Source organism: Mus pahari, chromosome 13 (assembly GCF_900095145.1).
Source record: "Mus pahari chromosome 13, PAHARI_EIJ_v1.1, whole genome shotgun sequence".
NCBI lineage: Eukaryota > Metazoa > Chordata > Mammalia > Rodentia > Muridae > Mus > Mus pahari.
Genome location: NC_034602.1, coordinates 89,017,165 through 89,023,227, shown reverse-complemented (window position 1 = coordinate 89,023,227; position 6,063 = coordinate 89,017,165). Strand labels below are relative to the sequence as shown.

At 44.8% G+C, this 6,063-nt stretch overlaps 1 pseudogene; it reads left to right on the top strand.

Moving 5' to 3' along the window:
* The first annotated feature begins 243 nt into the window (after window positions 1-243).
* The window catches only part of LOC110330350, a 6,695-nt pseudogene continuing 875 nt past the window's right edge, over window positions 244-6,063 (top strand).

The following is a 6,063-nucleotide window of genomic DNA, read 5'->3' as shown; positions in this document are numbered from 1 at the left end:
CCTTTGGATTTCATCATGGACTTTCTCTGCACAGCAGAGGGTAGTTAACACAGAGACTTATAACTGGTCAAACTGTAAAGAAGAATTGTCTGTGGATGCTCAGCCACAAACTAGAAATCTATGTCACATCCCCTCCCCAAGGCTCAGGGCCATGGTGGACGAGGAGTAGAAGGATTGGAAACGTCGAGGTCAGGAAGGACTGGAGTGAAACGGTCTTCTGGACCCCACACGTCCACCGTACTCATGAGCTCACAGCAGCTGCAGTTCCTACAGAAGATCTATCTGCCCAAGAGCAAATCTGTCAACATTCCAGCACAGAGCTGGAAGCGCTCATGAGCCCCACCCCTAACTGAGGAGTTAGCATGAACAGCTGATGGTTTCTGGGGGAGAGAGGGTCAGTTTCCTTAAGGCTGTGACTCCTGAGGGGTCGCATCACTTGCTCCAACTGTTGGTCTCACACCCAGGAATACAAAGGTAGCGCAAATTAGACCACACAACTTATTAAAATCAACAAAAGGAACACAAAGTTGGAACATAGGGACGTGGGGGTGAGTCTTGGAAAATTTAAAGAGAAGAATAGGAGTGAATATAATCAAATTTCAGTGAATGAAAATTTCAAAAAAAATCAGTAAAAATACTATTTTAAACAGTATCTTCCTAACTTTTATGTTTTTAAAATATCACTTCATCGAAGTTATAAAGCCAGGGAGTGGTGGGACATGCCTTTAATCTGAGTTCAAGTGTGGCCTGGTCTACTGAGAGAGTTCCAGGACAGCCAGGGCTCCACAGAGAAACCCTGTTTCAAGCAAACAAACAAGCAAACAGGTTATAAAATGCTTGTTTAAGAAAATAGACTCAAGGGGCCTGCAAGATGCCTTAGTACAGAAAGGCTCTTGCTGCCCAGCCTGAGATCCTTGAGTTCGGTCCCTGCAACCCCTGTGCTGAAAACAGCAAACCAACTCTGTAAGTTATCCACATGTGTACTATGCAGGCATGCACACGAATGATACATATACATGCAATAAGTAGGCGTTTTTATTTTTAAAGAACATGAGACCAGCAACATGCCACGGACACCGACAGAGTGCTGTGGACTCTGCTTGCCTGCCTTGGGTGTGCTTGAAGCATCCATAAACAGCCCTGCCCACTTGTCAAGCAAAAGACATGACACTGGTGATTTTATTTCCTCTAGAAATGTGAGGTCTCACCTGTATAAACATCCTGAAAATATGTGCTTTTCCTCCTTCAGAGCCCTAACATGGTATCTGATGCCTCTCTATGTCCTCAAGAGTCCGTCCGCTCTGGGAATCGTTGTTCAGCTAGCTTAGTCTGTCTGGGTTTCTGTAACAAGCAACCCTGACTCCTTCTTCTCTCTGTCCACATGCTTCACAGTCTTTCTGGAGCTTGGACCACCCCCTCTGCTCAGGAGAGACTTGTCGTGTGTGGTTCTCTCATTCTTCTCTTACACTCTTTCCTCATTCCCTGGACATCTGCACTCAGGCATATCTTGAATCTGAATCTGAGTGTCTCCTAACATCAACCCCGTACTCTCCCGGGACCATCTGGGCTTACAGCCAAGGGTTAACTCAGAACAAACAATCCATTAGCATTATGCACACTTGAAACCATTAATAAATAACATGCATGTTCAGAATCTGTTATGTGGTATAAAGTACAAATGGGTTTTTATAACAGAATATAAAAGTGGCTTCTATCCGTCCCTCTCGCCCTTATTTCCCTGGGGTCACAAATAAAATCATGTTTAAATAAAATCAGCAGTGTAGTGTATTTTGCTCAACAAATGGACAGGGCTGTTTATGTAAAGATCTGCGACACATGGCATATTCTGCATGGTGTCACCTGGTCGATGTCAGCATAATTTCTTCCCAGTAAGAGAATGAAAATTCTCTGGCACATAATTGAGAAAAATGTGTGTGTGTGTGTGTGTGTGTGTGTGTGTGTGTGTGTGTGTGTGTATTGAGTAATACATATATATACACATTAATTATATGAATACTGTAGGAAGTTATGACTTGGTTGAAAATGTTTGAAATACGTCTGTGTCTGCAACAGCTACCATAAACAATACAAGTAGGAGCTAAGGCATAAGAACCATTTGGCACAAGCAGACTCCATTTTTGCCATTGCTTTGAGACAGGTTCTTAATGTAACTCAGGCAAGCCTTAAACTCTTGTCTCGGCTTCCCCAATGCTGAGATTACAAGCATGTGCCATCATGTCCAGTGTGCAGGGTTTTTTAATCCAGAGTTTTCCCCTTGTCTTTAAACAATTATTTAAAAATACTCTTGATTAGCTGGGCAGTGGTGGCGCACGCCTTTAAACCCAGCACTTGGGAGGCAGAGGCAGACAGATTTCTGAGTTCAAGGCCAACCTGGTTTACAGAGTGAGTTCCAGGACAGCCAGGGCTACACAGAGAAACCCTGTCTCGAAACCAACATTCTTTGTCACATTTTGTGTACTCAGAGCAAGCTGGCGCTTGTTCTGATCTTCCAACTATAGCAGACTTCACAGTGAGGAGTGAACAGACAGGAAGACAGGCTGGAAATCTCCAGTTATGTAGCATGTTTTCCATATAGTTCATTGGAAAATTACATTAGAGCTCAGGAAACTGCTGCAAGATATGGGGGGGGGGGGTTGGCAAAAATTATCATGAGTAAAATTTTAAAATCCTTTCACCTAGCTGAAAACTGTCACGAGTGTAGCCTCATTCTCTCTTGACCTTGTGCTTATTTTATGTTCCAAATGTTTAAGGCTCCCACACACCAAGCTGCTGTTTCCAAATCAAAGCCCTTCTAGAATTCTACATGATGCTAGAATATGCTACAGCCAAAAATCAGCATATTGTCTAAGGAAGCTGGGAACAAGAAACATACATGTATACACGCAAAAAGTTCACAAAGCAAGAAGGGCAGACAGGACTCTGCCTGGCCTGGCCTTCAAGGCATGCAATGAATGAATGAATTTTAATATATATATATATATATATATATATATATATATATATATATCATGCCTGTCTCCTATGGTGCTTCACCACTATCTCATGGCTCAAGCAATGGTAAGCATCTCTTTTAAAAAGCATTTTATTTACTTGTATGTATGCATGTATGCATGTATGTATGTATGTATGTATGTATGTGTGCCTGCATGAGTTTATGTGTAGCAGGTCCCCACAGATGGCATTGGATCCCCTGAAGCTGCAGTTATAGTTGTAAACTGCCATGTGTATGTTTGGAATTAGACTAAGTTCTCAACAAGAGCATCCAGTGCTCTTAACAGCTGAGTCATCTCGCCAAACCCTGGGATCATTTTTCCCCGCCCCCACAATACCATCTGGTCGGACAGGACCTCTTGCCTCTGCTCAAAGAATTAAATGTGGGCAAAGCTTGTAACAACAGTTAATTCCCCCAGACATACCGACTCCCGTCTTAGGATCCAGGAAGTTTAGGCCATTAATTAAGACATAGATTGCACCCATACTGTGGATAACCTATGGAGTTAATGAAAGGACTGGAAATTCTGAAATACTCTTATTTTTCTTCTTTTCATCCCCTCTCTTTCACCCTGGCTCCATTTCTGCTTAATTCCAGCATCTGGAAACACAGAGCTCTCTGTGAGGACGTGGACTTTGTATGTCCTGTCACATTGTAACAACTGCTTCTTTCCTTCAACCAATCTCCTTGCCCCAGCCCTCTCATTTTCTCCATGACACACAAATGTCTGAGTTTCCATAGTTTATTTCTGACACAGTAGCTGTTTTATGCTCAGTCTTTAAAGTTTGGATTATTTTTCTTCAAACTGACGTTTCTCCTCCCTACCAGCTCAAATGAAAACGTACCTATTCTCCGGCATAGTAAGATCCTGAAAGAGAAACTGAGGAAGGCGATAGGTAAAGCAAGGAAATTTGAATTCTCATAAAGGAAGTGCCACCCTAGAATAACTAGAGGAAGAAACCCTGAAGAACCTGCAGTCCCTGGGGAGTGACCGTTGCCACGGGAACACGCATGCTGTAATTGTCTGTGTCACTCCCGGAGGCGACGGGAGCTCTGTTTTGCTATTACTTTATGTTTGTGTAGCATGTAGGTGGGGCACATGCCACAGGGTGTGTGGAAGCCATAGGACAACTTGTGGGAGTTGGCTTTTTCCTTCTACCACAAGGATTCCTGAGATGAATCAGGTGTGACAGCAGGTACTGTTATGCACGGACCCATCTTACTGGCCTGGAAGACAAAGGGGATTTAAAGGTAAGTTGAGGAGAGTTATGGAACTCCTTTGGAGACAATTACCTTTGGCTGCCAGGAGCAGTGGCCACTGTAGCACCTTGCTACCAAGTCTGCCATGTCTAGGCAGCTTCTCCAAGCTTGGAGCAAAATGGAGGCCTCCCTTTTCCAGCAGGGTTTCCTCTTCTCGGACCTTATCTGGTGAGCCCAACCCCACACCCTCTACCTGAGAAAAGTCACACTGCCTTTGACACATCTACAAGTTCCACTTCCTATTTCCGGATAAGAACCTGCCCAGGGACTACAGGTGATTCCTGAAATGCCTCTCCGTACAAATAAGCCATTCGCACTTACTCTAGCCAAAGATTTTACAGTTGCCCTGAAAATTCCCTCCCTCTCTCCAAGGTTCATATACAGCCCTTGGCCATCCCGAATAAAGTGTATGCATACAAGCTATTTCACTGAAAACTGTCTAAGATAGCTGTTTCATTGAGTATTGGCTGAAAGACCCCCCCTCCAATCCCCCACCCCCAACTCCCAGCCCAAAGGTGATCTTGCATCCTTTAGGCCTGGTATATAGTAGCGCCTGGACACCCTGAGGGAGGAAATGGAGGGCCTGGAACCGTAGCCGGTCCCCAATATGCATAGGGTGGTGTCAGTCCAAGACTGGAGAGAATACTGGGCAGGTGTCACAGAAAGTATTTTGTGTGAGGGCTGGAGAGATGGCTCACAGACTAAGAGCACTCGTTGCTCTTGTAGAGGATCCGGGATTGAGTCCCAGCACCCACATGGTGTTTCAAGACCATTCATAACTCCAGTTCCAGGGATCCAATAGGTACTAACATGGGGTGCACAGACACGCATGTAGGCAGAACATTCATATACACAAAGTAAAATAAATAAAAGTTGTTGGTTTTTTTTTAAACAGAGAGTACTTGTGTGAGCTTGTGGTTCTGGTAGTTGCTTGTGATGGTCCTTATCAAACATACACGCATGCCAGCCCCTCAGAACCTCGTTTACTTAGTTATTATTTGATTAGATTTTAACAGGAATGATTCCGTTTCAATTCTAATAACTTTCGGTAAAGAAGGTGAAAGAGTAGGAGAGGGGGGGAAAAACTGGGAAGATCTGGGAAGAGGTGAAGGGGTCGACATTCAGCAAATCTCAGTGCAGAGGGTATTGAACAAAGTCAGCTGAGGAAAGGGACCAGACAGCAGGAGACACTGAGGTGGGGGAGGGGGAAGGGTGACTGGGGGGGGGGGCGATGCCCAACGTGAGAGCTGACGGGTGCCAGGACAAACTTGGGGCAAATCTTCTGTGGAAACTGACGTTCACCTGAAACCAGAGGGCAACCATCCAGCAAGGGCAGGCAGGGCGGTACAGGTGTCAAGGAGGAGTGGGTGCCAACGCCTAGGGAAGAGGAAGTATATGTGGGACGACCCGAGTCTCCCAGGAAGCAGCCAGGCCCTCCAGCACTTTCATGGCTCCTGGTTTTCAGCGACAGTAGCCAAGGCCCAGACAGGAAATGGAGACGCTTATCCCTGGGAGGTAGTGTGACAGACACCTCGCCCTCTAAGTTCTCTGTAATCAAGCTCCACCCTGGAGAAACAAACATTAACCCCAGGAGAAGCTTTGCTCCCTGGCTCGCCCCAGCAAGTGACCTCTGTCATCTTTTCTACTAAGCCCCAAATCTTAGCACAAAACAAATTTCTATATAAAGCTCTCCTATTATTTTATTTATTTATTTATTTATTTATTTATTTATTTATTTAGGTTTTTTGAGACAGGGTTTCTCTGTGTAGCCCTGGCTGTCCTGGAACTCA